This window comes from Somniosus microcephalus, unplaced genomic scaffold (genome assembly GCF_052327205.1).
Source record: "Somniosus microcephalus isolate GS21.2 unplaced genomic scaffold, FLI_Smic_1.0 unresolved_chr1, whole genome shotgun sequence".
NCBI classification, from domain to species: domain Eukaryota; kingdom Metazoa; phylum Chordata; class Chondrichthyes; order Squaliformes; family Somniosidae; genus Somniosus; species Somniosus microcephalus.
The window spans coordinates 128347780-128361097 of NW_028225179.1; the positions used below are offsets into that span (position 1 = coordinate 128347780).

Sequence of the window (13318 nt, forward strand, 5' to 3'; positions counted from 1 at the left end):
TACAGTGAACATTGGATAGAGGATATTTCCAGGCGGGAACATTGACAGCATCACTGTAGGAACATAAGATATAGGAGCAGGAGTAGGCCATTTGGCCCTGCGAGCCTGCTCCGCCATTCAATAAGATCATGGCTGATCTTCGACCTCATCTCCACTTTCCTGAACTATTGTGTCTATCTGTACAGTAGTTCGACAGACTGTCAGATTAGTCGATTTCAGTGGATCTTTACTGTTGAAACAGTGAAAACGGAGAGTGACTCCAAGTCACTGTTTATTAAACAGGAATCCCACACACCCACGTGACATGAATTTGAAGTCAGGACAAAAGGGGAGCAAGATTATTATTTTGCCCCTCTATTGCCTAATTAGATTTAAACATGGGTCCAGCCTGCCTGGTCTGGCATTAAGGTGGATGTTAAAGTTCCCACTAGACTATTTGAAGAGCAAAGAACTCGCGTGATATTCTGGCCAATATTCCTCCTTAAGCCAACATCTCCAAAATCAGATTGAGTTACTTACCTCATTTGTGGGCTCCTGCTGTATCCAAATGAACTGCAGTCTTTACTTGAATAACAACAGTGACTGCACTTCAAAGCCATTTATCTCTTTGGGGTCGGAGAAGAATTTCCCAGATTTTGTTCCCCCAAAATTGGCCTGGGTTTTTAATGTTTTTTTGCCTCTCCCAGGAGATCACATGGCTTTGGGTGGGGTGGAGAGTATATATTGCATTGCACAAGGTGTCACATTTGTGTGGGATTGGTTGGATGGAACAGAGGGTTTTTTTCCTGTCTGGCATTGTTCGTATGCTCATTAAGTACGTTGAGACGTTTCTGGAGAGAAGTAACGAGGTGCTGGATATATGCAAAACTTATTATTTTAAAACCAGTTTATTCAAAGTCTGTTCACCAAATATGTGGGCCACTACACCTATGTTAACAATATTTCATTCATTTACAGAACATGTGTCAAGCCCAAGGATACAGATCAGCAACGTCTCCTCTGATGGGATCTGTAATGTTGCCCTGAGCTGTTCAGTGGAGATCGGCGATGACCTGATCTACAGCTGGTGGAGGGGAGGTCACAGATGACGAGTCACACAGTGTGACTGACGGTGGGAGGAGACTGGGAGTGTCCTTAAGCCCACACGATACCAGCACAGTTTACAACTGCAGTGAGAAACCCCGTTAGTGAGGAGATGGGAGCGTGAACATCGCAGACCCCTGTAACCGCACCAATAAAGGTTATTGTATCGGAGCTAATAGAGAGGTTACTCCAATTAATAATTAAAATGCAGGAATGGTTGGCTGCTGTAATGGGAGCTGATAATAAATCTTCTTACTCGTAGGGTTAGGTTAACAGCACCTTTCAAATTAGAATTCTACCCAATTTATACAGGTGGGGGTAGAAATTCGCCGTGGGCAGATTTGCAAAGCGGGCGATATCACATCCGTTATAGGTCCCGTTTGATACTGAGTTCAATTAAAGTCAATACATAGAATTACACAGGATTTACAGCACAGAAACAGACCAAAACATCTATGCCGATCTTTATGCTTCATACGAGCCTCCTCCCACCCTACTACATCTCACTCTTTCAGCATATCCTTCTATTCCTTTCTCCCTCATGTGCCTTCCCCTTGAATGCATCTACGCCATTCGCCTCAACTGCTCCATGTGGTAACGAGTTCCACATTCTCACCACTCTCTGGGTAAAAAAATAGAAGTGATTATTAAGCGGGGTGTGTAACGGGCGGACAATGCGATACCGCCCGATTTGCACAACCGGCTAAGATGAATTTCCACCTTGTGGTAAATGTTTCCAGGTTATTCAATGGAAAGTAACATTGGACAGTGTGTACAACAGGTAGACGATCCACTACCGCCACTTTTCCACCTGACGGAGAAAGTTACAATTACCCCCTCAAGAGTGTTTGCAATGAAAACATTCATTATAGATTTTTTTAGTAGATACATCAATATCACACCAAGTATTGCAGTAATATTAAGCTTGATTACTTTCAACCCCTTGTTGTGGGATCAGCAGAGAGTAAGTTATTGTTTGTTTCTGTATGTTTCTAGGCAGTGGAAGAGAGAAGGGAGACGGCACTCTGCATTCGGCTCAGATCCTGGGATTACGAGCTGCGATATTCATTGCTGCTGTCATTACCACCATCACGGGAGTTTACATCTGGGAGCAAAGAACAGTTAAAGGAAACTGAGAGACTGTTTACAGCTTTGTACGGCAACAATCTATTCAGACAACAGAAGGGAAAATTACAGTCACCGCTGAGGGTCAACGTTCAAAGACACTGACAATAGGATTAACACAGCCACACGTCCAAGTTCATTCTTTATACTTCAGCTGTCCTTGATCTCTGAGCCGGGAGACCACTTGAACCCGATTCCCACCGTGTCATATCAAAAAACAATGGAGCATTGGAAGATGGAGAGCATAAAAAATCATGAAGCAAGTACAAAGTTGTTCAGCCAACCCAGTGTGCTCGCTCCACAGACCCGGTATAATCTACCCTCTCATGGTCTCTACTCGAATCCATTCCAATTCCTTTGGGAAGGTCCTGTAGTTGGTCCCTGCTTAACCATCAAAATGGCAAGTTTTTTTCATGTTTATACCATCTGGACAGGAACCCGTGTCAAGATGCATTGTTGGTGTATAATCTGATAATAATTTGTAGTTAAAATTCTACAGTCAGTGAGATACGTTGTACAATATAAATTCACTTAACTTTGGACTGTGCAGAGACAAATGAGTTTGCTTTCCTCTCGGCAAAGAAGTGAAAGATCATCACTGCTTGTTCAGTACAATTTCTTACTGTTGTGTGCAGTAAATGTATTCCAGCCTTCCTGGCGATCTGGTACATCAGCAATAAGAAGACATTTACACTTTCACGGTTATCGCTTTACAACTCAGAGCACGGAGTGGCCTTTAAAGAAAGACTTGCATTTATATAGCACCCTTCCCGACCACAGGATGTCCCAAAGCGCTTTACAGCCAATGAAGTACTTTTGAAGTGTAGCCACTGTTGTAATGTAGGAAACGTAAAAACAGGAAGGCAGATTATTATCTGAATGGCAATAGATTGGGAGAAGGGGAAGTGCAACGAGACCTGGGCATCCTTGTGCACCAGTCGCTGAAGGTAAGCATGCAGGTGCAGCAGGTGGTTAAGAAGGCAAATGGTATGTTGGCCTTTGTAGCGAGAGGGTTTGAGTACAGGAACAAGGATGTCTTGCTGCAGTTGTACAGGGCCTTGGTGAGACCACATTTTGAGTATTGTGTGCAGTTTTGGTCGCCTTATCTGAGGAAGGATGTTCTTGCCATGGAAGGAGTGCAGCGAAGATTCACCAGGCTGATACCTGGGATGGCAGGATTGACGTATGAGGAGAGATTGGATCGATTGGGCTTGTACTCGCTGGAGTTTAGAAGAATGAGAGGGGATCTCATTGAAACTTACAAAATTCTAACAGGACTAGACACAGGAGGGATGTTCCCGATGGTCGGGGAGTCCAGAACCAGGGGTCACAGTCTAAGGATAAGGGGTAAGCCATTTAGGACAGAGATGAGGAAGAATTTCTTCACCCAGAGAGTGGTGAACCTGTGGAATTCTCTACCAAACAAGGCAGTAGAGGCCAATTCATTAAATATATTCAAGAAGGAGTTAGATATATTTCTTAAGGCTAAAGGAATCAAGGGATATGGGGAGAAGGCAGGGACAGGGTACTGAATTTGGATGATCAGCCATGATCTCATTGAATGGCAGAGCAGGCTCAAGGGGCCGAATGGCCGACTCCTGCTCCTATCTTCTATGTTTCTATGTGCAGCAAGGTTCCAAAAACAGCCATGTGATAATAACCAGTTAATCTGTTTTTTAAAGTGATGTTGGTTGAGGTGTAAATATTGGCCAGGACACCAGGGAGAACGCCCCTGCTCTTCTTCAAAATAGTGTCATGGAATTTTTTACGCCCAATTTGAGGGGACAGGCAGGACCTCGGTTTAACATCTCATTATAGATTTTTTACTCAAGTCTCTGGAGTGGGACTTGAACCTACAACCTTCTGACCCAGAGGTGAGAGTGCTACCAGCTGAGCCACGCCTCCAACACCTTTAAAAATCTAGATATTTATATCTATCTTAGAGACGAGTAAATCAAACTTTCACCTGTTGGAGTCACACTTACAAAGTGTAACTTTCAACTGATGTTGAAGCTTAGTTTTAAAGTTAAAAACTTGCAAGTCAGTTGGCAGTTAACGGTCAGTGAGCTGTAAGTAGGTCAGCTGTTTAGTCAGCCCCCAACCACACAATGTGTACTTATCAGTTGAGATTGGTTTGTGTCTGAAAGGTATAGAAAGGGGGATATTTGCAAGAACCCAGCGGTGAGTGGGAACGGAGTGAGGACTTCCAAAACGGGAATTTGATGAGAGTGGCAATTCAGTGCAGAAGGGGAGGGAGGTGCTCAGTAAATTAACCGAGGAACAAAAGCTAAGTTTCCTCCTTTTATTCACACTTTAATAAAGGGTGTCAAACTCAATTTACATGGCGGGCCAGATCAGACATCCTGGAAGTTAGCGTGAGCTACATGGGGTAGAAATTGTTGTACGTTTGGCCCATTTGTTAGGCGCAATGTGTACCAATTTCTGGGCACGAGGTCCGGCACCTATTCTGCGCTGGCAGCATGGCCACTGCCATATTGGTCCTGTTTTTAGGTGTCCCTGGCGGTTGCCCGAGATCAGCGGTGGGTCAATTTAAATACGAACATAGGAACAAGAGTCGGCCATTCAGCCCCGCAATCTTGTTCCGCCATTCAACGAGATCATGGCTGGTCTGTATCCTAACTCCATCCACCTGCCTTGGCTCAATATCCTTTACTACCCTTGGTTGGCAAAGATTTATCGATCTCAAATTAAAAATTATGGGCTTGGATTTTGCAGTCGGTGGCATCTGAATGCGAACTTACCTGATAGAGACCCTCCTCCGTGAACTTGCTGGCAGGCGCTGCGTAGTAGAGGGCAGCGTATTGGCCCACAGATCACAGGGGCGCACCGTGTGCGAAAATGTACCTGGGTTCCTGTGGGCCGGTGCTAAAATCAGCAAATGGAGAGGCCTATCATTATTTACAACATAGATATTTATATACATTAAACCCCGGAAAGCTCAAGTAATGAGGGATGTTTTCCATTTCCTCCACTTTCTGCACGGATTTCTTTTAAGCTTATGCTCCACGTAGATGTAAAACATAAGAACATAAAAAGTAGGAGCAGGAGTAGGCCATACGGCTCCTCGGGCCTGCTCCGCCATTCAATAGGATCATGGCTGATCCGAACCTAGACTCACGTCCACTTCCCTGCCCGCTCCTCGTAATTCCTAATTCCCTTATCAGCTAGGAAACTGTCTATGTCCATTTTAAATTTATTTAATGTTGCAGCTTCCACAGCTCTGAGGTAGCAAATTCCATAGATTTACTACCCTCTGAGTGAAGAAGTTTCTCCTCATCTCAGTTTTGAAACGGCAACCCCTTATTCTAAGATTATGCCCCCTAGTTCTAGTCTCACCCATCAGTGGAAACATCCTCCCCGCATCCACCCGATCAAGCCCCCTCACAATCTTATATGTTTTGATAAGATCGCCTCTCATTCTTCTGAATTCCAATGAGTAGAGGCCCAACCTACTCAACCTTTCCTCGTAAGCCAACCCCCTCATCTCCGGAATCAACCGAGTGAACCTTCTCTGAACTGCCTCGAGAGCAAGTATATCTTTTCTTAAATATGGAAACCAAAACTGTACGCAATATTCCAGGTGTGGCCTCACCAGTACCCTGTATAACTGAAGCAAGACTTCCCTGCTTTTATACTCCATCCCCCTTGCAATAAAAGCCAAGATTCCACTGGCCTTCCTGATCACCTGCTGTACCTGCATACTAACCTTGTGTTTCATGCACCAGGACCCCCCAGATCCCTTTGTACTGCAGCAGTTTCTCTCCATTTAGATAATAACTTGCTCTTTGATTTTTTCTGCCAAAGTGCATAACCTCACACTTTCCAACATTATATTCCACCTGCCAAATTTCTGCCCACTTACTTCGCCTGTCTATGTCCTTTTGCAGGTTTTTTATGTCCTCCTCACTCACTGCTTTCCCTCCCATCTTTGTATCGTCGGCAAACTTGGTCCCCTCCTCCAAATCGTTAATATAGATTGTAAAGAGTTGGGGACCCAGCACTGACCCCTGCGGAACACCACTAGTTACTGATTGCCAACCCGAGAATGAACCATTTATCCCAACTCTCTGTTTTCTGTTAGATAGCCAATCTTCCACCCATGCCAGTATATTGCCCCCAATCCCATGATTTTTTATCTTGTGCAGTAATCTTTTGTGTGGCACCTTGTCAAATGCCTTTTGGAAGTCCAAATACACCACAGCCACTGGTTCCCCTTTATCCACCCTGTTTGTTACATCCTCAAAGAATTCGAGCAAATTTGTCAAAGATGACTTCCCCTTCATAAAACCATGCTGACTCTGTCCGATTAAATTATGCTTATCCAAATGTCCTGTTACTGCTTCCTTAATAATGGACTCCAACATTTTACCAACCACAGATGTTAGGCTAACTGGTCTATAGTTTCCAGCCTTTTGTCTACCTCCCTTTTTAAATAAGGGCGTTACATTAGCAGTTTTCCAATCTGCTGGGACCTTTCCTGAATCCAGGGAGTTTTGGAAAATTACCACTAATGCATTTGCAATCCCTACCGCTACTTCTCTCAAGACCCTAGGATGTAAGCCATCAGGTCCAGGGGATTTATCCGCCTTAAGTCCCATTATCTTACCGAGTACCATCTCCTTAGTGATTTTAATCGTGTTTCGCTCTTCCCCCCCCCTATAGCCCCCCGTTTGTCCAGTGTTGGGATATTTTTAGTGTCCTCTACTGTAAAGACTGATACAAAATATTTGTTCAGCGTTTCTGCCATCTCCATGTTCCCCACCACTAATTTCCCGGTCTCGTCCTCTAAGGGACCAACATTCACTTTAGCCACTCTTTTTCTTTTTATATAACTGTAGAAACTCTTGCTATCTGTTTTTATATTTTTGCTAGTTTACTTTCATAATCTATCTTCCCTTTCTTAATTAATCTTTTAGTTATTCTTTGCTGGCTTTTAAATGCTTCCCAATCTTCTATCCTCCCACTAGATTTGGCTACTTTATATGCCCTTGTTTTCAGTCGGATACTATCCTTTATTACTTTACTTACCCACGGATGGCTGTCTTTACTTTTACACCCCTTTTTCCTCAGTGGAATATATTTTTCTTGAAAGTTGTGAAATATCTCCTTGAATGTACACCACTGCTCATGTACCGTCTTACACCGTAATCTATTTTCCCAGTCCACTTTAGTCAATTCTGCTCTCATACCTTCATAGTCTCCTTTATTTAAGCTTAGTACGCTGGTTTGAGATCCAACTCTCTCACTCTCCAACTGAATTTGGAATTCAACCATGTTATGGTCACTCATTCCAAGGGGATCCTTTACTGGGACATTTTTTATTAATCCTGTCTCATTACACAGGACCAGATCTAAGATTGCCTGCCCCCTGGTTGGTTCAGTAACATACTGCTCAAGGAACCCGTCCCTAATGCACTCTATGAACTCTTCCTCAAGGCTGCCCTGCCCAATTTGATTTGTCCAGTCAATATGAAAGTTAAAATCTCCCATGATTATAGCTGTTCCCTTATTACAAGCCCCAACTATTTCCTGATTTATACTCCGACCAACAGAGTTGCAACTGTTAGGAGGCCTATAGACTACGCCCACAAGTGACTTTTTCCCCTTATTATTCCTTATCTCCATCCAAACTGTTTCACTATCCTGATCCTTTGACCCAATATCATTTCTCACTATTGCAGTGATTCCATCCTTTATTAACATAGCCACCCCACCTCCCTTTCCTTCCTGTCTGTCCTTCCTAATAGTCAAATACTCCTGGATGTTTAGTTCCCAGTCATGGTCACCTTGCAGCCATGTTTCTGTAATGGCCACTAGATCATACCCTAGTGTAGTTATTTGTACCGTCAACTCGTCTATTTTGTTATGAATGCTGCGTGCATTCAGATAAAGAGCTTTTAAATATGTTTTGTGACAATTTATTCCTGCTTTTACCCCCTTTACTACTTTACCTTTATCTTTATATATTGTCCCTTCCTGACACGCTCTGGTTTTTTATTCCCCCACTGCTACCTTGCTCTATTGCCTTCTGCGCTGACATTTTTATTTTTCGCTCTCTTGAAACCTCCCCCCCCCCCCACTAATTAGTTTACAGCCCTAGTTATTCGATTCGCCAGGTTTCTAGTCCCAGCACTGGCCAAGTGAAGTCCGTCCCAACGGAACAGCTCTCCTGTCCCAGTACTGGTGCCAGTGTCCCAAGAAGCAAAACCCATTTCTCCCACACCAGTCTTTGAGCCACGCATTTAACTCTCTGATTTTATTTACCCTAGCCAAATTTGCTCGTGGCTCAGGTAGTAATCCAGAGATTATTACCCTTGTGGTTCTGCTTTTTAATTTGACCCCTAGCTGCTCATACTCCCTCAGCAGAACCTCTTTCCTTGTCCTATCTATGTCGTTGGTACCAACATGGACCACGACAACTGGATCCTCCCCCTCCCACTCCAAGTTTCTCTCCAGTCCAGAGGAGATGTCCTTAACCCTGGCACCAGGCAGGCAACACAACCTTCGGGACTCTCGCTCTCGGCTGCAAAGAACCCTATCTATCCCCCTAATGATACTATCCCCTACCACTACAACATTTCATTTTACTTGAATGGCCCCTCGTTCCACGGTGCTGTGGCCAGGTTGCTCATCCTCCCTCCAGTCCCCGTTCCCGTCCTCACAGGGAGTAAGAGCCTCGAACCTGTTGGACAAGAGCAAGGGCTGTGGCTCCTCCAACACTACCTTCTGGATCCCCGTACCTGCCTCACTCATAGTCACACCCTCATGTCCCTGACCACGGACTACATCTGAATTAATTAATCTAATTGGTGTGACTACTTCCTGGAACACAGAGTCCAGGTAACTCTCCCCCTTCCTATGTGTCACAGTGTTTGAAGCTCGGACTCCAGCTCATCAACTCGGAGCCGGAGTTCATCGAGCAGCCAGCACTTACTGCAAATGTGATCACCGTGAGCATCAATGGTGTCCACTGGCTCCCACATATTGCAGCAGTAACACATCACCTGCTCTCCCATTCTATGTAATTAATTAAATTTATTATTTTTAAATACCCTCTGCCCCGATTCTAGGTGATGAATATCACACCTCTATTTAATTGAACTTACCAACTTATAAAGGTTTAAAAGGGAAGGAAAAGTACTCACCAACCAGCCAATCACCTACCAAAAAAACCCTTAATGTAGCAACCACTACCACCAAACTGTTCACGGACAATAAATACCTTTCATGTACAAAATCCTAAAATGTTTCCATTTCCGGCCTCATATAGCTTTTTAAATTACTTGGATTTGTCAGGAGGTATCCCCTTACGCTGTGTAAACAGGCCCTGCGCCTGTTTGCACCAGCTGCAAAATGTTCAGACGCAATTGCTGGGCAGTTGGTGGGCAATTAGCCCAACTCTGCGTCAGCAATTAGTTTCCCCGTCGGTACGGATCATTTGTCAAGTTGTAACTTGACAGATCGCAAGTTCGGGATTTAGCTCAGGAAACCGCGAATTTGCCGTCCATTTCTAAGGCAGCATGACGGTGCACTCCCTAGAGTACGCTGTCATACCAACCACAAAATCTGGGCCATTAATTGATCTAGCATCTACTGCTTTTGGTCGGAGAGTTCCACGCTTCTACCACCCGTTGGCGTGTAGAAGTGTTTCCTAACTTCTGTCCTGAATGGCCTGGCTCTGATTTTAAGGTTAGGTCCCCTTGTCCGAGACTCCCCCATCAGCGGAAATAAATAAATAAGTCATTAATAATTATAGTGAATAGCTGAGGGTGCAGCAGATCCTTGCCAGACACCACTAGTCACTTCCTTCCAATTTGAGTACATACCCATTATCCCTACCCTCTGTCTTCTACTGCCTTACGAGTCTCCTAAGCAGGTCAATAAATTGCTTCCATTCCATGAAGTTTAATTTTAGCTACTAGTCTCTTATGTATCACCTGCAGTCCCGCTTGACTGTCCAGGAGGGCGTATTGCATACCCAATGCCAGGGTAAAGGATATCTCGAAGCACAAGAATGGAATTTGTAAAGGAAGAACCAGTTGTCCTGATCCACGTCAGAAACAGCAACATGGAAAGAACAACGAGTAGGTCGTTAGGAGCGAGGAGCTCAATTAAAAAGCAGGACCTCGAGAGTGATGATCTCTGGAGTCTAAACAAGTGGTGTGACGAGTTGTGGCACCAGTACTGGGACAGGAAGGAGCTGGGATGGGCTGCACCCGAGACCAAGGTCCTCGCGGAAAGGATAAACAGGACTATAGAATGGACTTTAAACTAGCATGGCATCTAGCGGCATCTCTGGTCCTTATTGCAGAAGATGTTAGAGGCTTAAATTTTCTTCTCTGCTACCTCACTGGTGTATCCCATGTACAAACCCCAAGCATTGTGGAGCCTCACATCCAGCTCTGTAAGGTAGTTACGCCTGCTTCATGCAGTCATAGTTACTACTGGTAGGATCCCACTAGTCGTGCCCTCAGAAAGTGACGGCAGGACACAGGAAATAATGAACGGAAGAAGCAGCCCCCGCGCTCCTCTGTTGGAAGTTCTCATCGGGGCAGAAATCGGCTCCTGCCCCTTCTCTCGCACTACACCAGACTTCTTCCCCGCAGAACAGTGAAACTTTTAGTCTGTTTCCTCTAGTTACAGCTCCCGACCAGCCACCCAATCCATCCTCACTAGACTAATGAACATTAATCCACACCAGGTCTCTCTACCCCTCCATTCTGAGTTTCACGTCCCTCACACAGCCCCATCTCCCTTCTGGTATTTGTACCAGTCAAAGCTCAGTGCCCCATGTAGACTTTTATTCTGTGTCAGTTTTCTTCCATTTTCCACTCATTTCTGTGCCAGCTTCCTCTCCTGTGTATAGCTCTGTCCTACTTACATTTGTGACCTCTCCAACCTTGCAACGTTAACACGTTTGTCCAGAGCTGCTGGCTGAAGGCCCTAGCCAATGTGCCTCGAGTATCTTACTTTGCATGAGCAACTGTGATTTTCTGCAATCTTGGTGCTGTAAGGGAATAGTAAAACTTGTCCAGTAAATATTGGCATTTTCAATATTCATTATACATATGTTGAAGGTTATTGGATCAAGCTTTGTCCCTTTTTTCTGATGTAACCACAAGGGAACTGAACAGAATCACATCACATCGACGTCGTAATGAAGAAGGCATGCCAACACCTGTTCTTCCTCAGGAGACTGAAGAAATTTGGAATGGCCCCCCAGATTCTCACCAACTCCTACTGGTGCACCATCGAGAGTATCCTGTCCGGCTGCATCACTACCTGGTATGGCAACTGCACCGCCACAGACCGCAAGGCTCTACAGATGGTGGTGAAAGCTGCACAACATACAGGTAGACTATCCTTTATCCGAAAACCTCGGGACCAGCCGAGTTTCGGATAAAGGAGAATTTCGGATTTCGAAAGGTGGGTCGGCGGGGGGGGGTCGTGCACACGACTTACGCTGACGCTCAGCGTAAGTCAGTCGGGGTCGGCGGGGGTGGGTCGGCGGTTGTCGGGGCTGGCGGGGTCCGCGGGGGGGGTCAGCGGTTGTCGGGGCTGGCGGGGTCGGCGGTTGTCGGGGCTGGCGGGGTCTGCGGGGGGGGGGTCGGCGGTTGTCGGGGCTGGCGGGATCGGCGGGGGGGTCGGCGGGGGGTCGTGCGCACGACTTACCCTTTATCCGAACTTCCGCAACCGGAGCCCTCTAAAAACCGAAGGTTTTTTCGTTCAGCGTAAGTCATACGCACGACTTACGCTGAACGAAAAAACCTTCGGTTTTTAGAGGGTTTCGGTTTTCGGAAGTCCGGATAAAGGGTAGTCTACCTGTACTATAGGAATTAAACTACCTGCTGTCCAGGATATCTACCCCAAGAGGTGCCGGGGGAAGGCCCTGAGAATCATTAAAGATGCGAGCCACCCCAGCCACAACCTCTTCGCCCTGCTCCCGTCCGTTAAGAGATACCGAAGTATACAGTTTCGTACCAGCAGGTTTCGAAACAGCTTCTACCCCCAGGCCATAAGACTCATGAACGTATAATTTATTATTTATTACTGTTGTTTTATTTATTATTACTGTATTTCTATTAGTATTATCATTGTTATGCCATACTTATTCCAATGTTGGGAGGACTCATAAAAATCAACATTTCATTCTGCAGTACACACGTCTGCTGCATATATGACAAATAAAATTGAATTGAATTGAATTGAATGCTACCATATACGGCTATGGCGATTGTGCACTGTCGGAGATGCCATCTTTCGGATGAGACATTAAACCAAGGCCCCATCTGCCCCCTCAGGTAGGTGTAAAAGATCCCATGACACTATTTCAAAGAAGAGCAGGGGAGATCGCCCCCCAGTGTCCTGGCTAATATTTATCTGTCATCCAACAACACTACAAAAAAAATTAACTGCCACGTTTCCTACATAACAGCAGTGACTATACTTCAAAAGTACTTCATTGGCTGTAAAGCGCTTTCGGACGTTGTGAGGTCGCGAAAGGCGCTATATAAATGCAAGTTCCTTTTCTTTTAAGATAAACTGTCTTACAAGTACAATCCAGCATAATGTGATATTTAACTGCAGTGCAACCACCACATGATTACAGTACAACCCAAATTGAATAAGTTAACCACTTCTTGCTAGCGCCAAAGACAAAGTCAAACATTGGTGTATATACTAGCACTACTTTATTCAATAATCTTAGTTAATAATATTAACAACATTGTACGACTGAACACGGAAATGTTAGCAGCCACTTTGGTAGACTTTCGGAGATTTTTTAAGAGGCCGGTGTCGGGAGCAACAGCAGAGAACAGTGAGTATTTAAACTCACTTTCGCGGGCTTTTTTTTTTTTTATATACACAGGCCGGTATCGGGAGCAGCAGGAGAGAACAGTGAGTATTTTTTTAAAAAAGCCTGCGAAAGTGAGTTTAAAGGCTTACCAATCTTGCAGACCGGCGGCGCTGTTCCAGAGCCACGTCACAATTCAAAAAGTGACGTGGGCAAGAGGAAGCAGCTGATTGGGTGAGTACGGCCAGGTGAGTATTTATACTACTCTATAGTTTGACAGTTAAGATTAATAGT

At 45.0% G+C, this 13318-nt stretch overlaps 1 protein-coding gene across 1 annotated transcript in view; it reads right to left on the bottom strand.

Annotated features, from left to right (window-relative positions):
• Window positions 1–2045: 2045 nt before the first annotated feature.
• Window positions 2046–13318, bottom strand: part of LOC147095842 (RNA-binding protein 4B-like) — a 46656-nt gene continuing 35383 nt past the window's right edge. The window contains exon 4 of the mRNA XM_085974845.1: window positions 2046–2188. The gene's annotated coding sequence lies outside the window, so the exon portion shown is untranslated. The remainder of the gene's footprint in view (window positions 2189–13318) is intronic.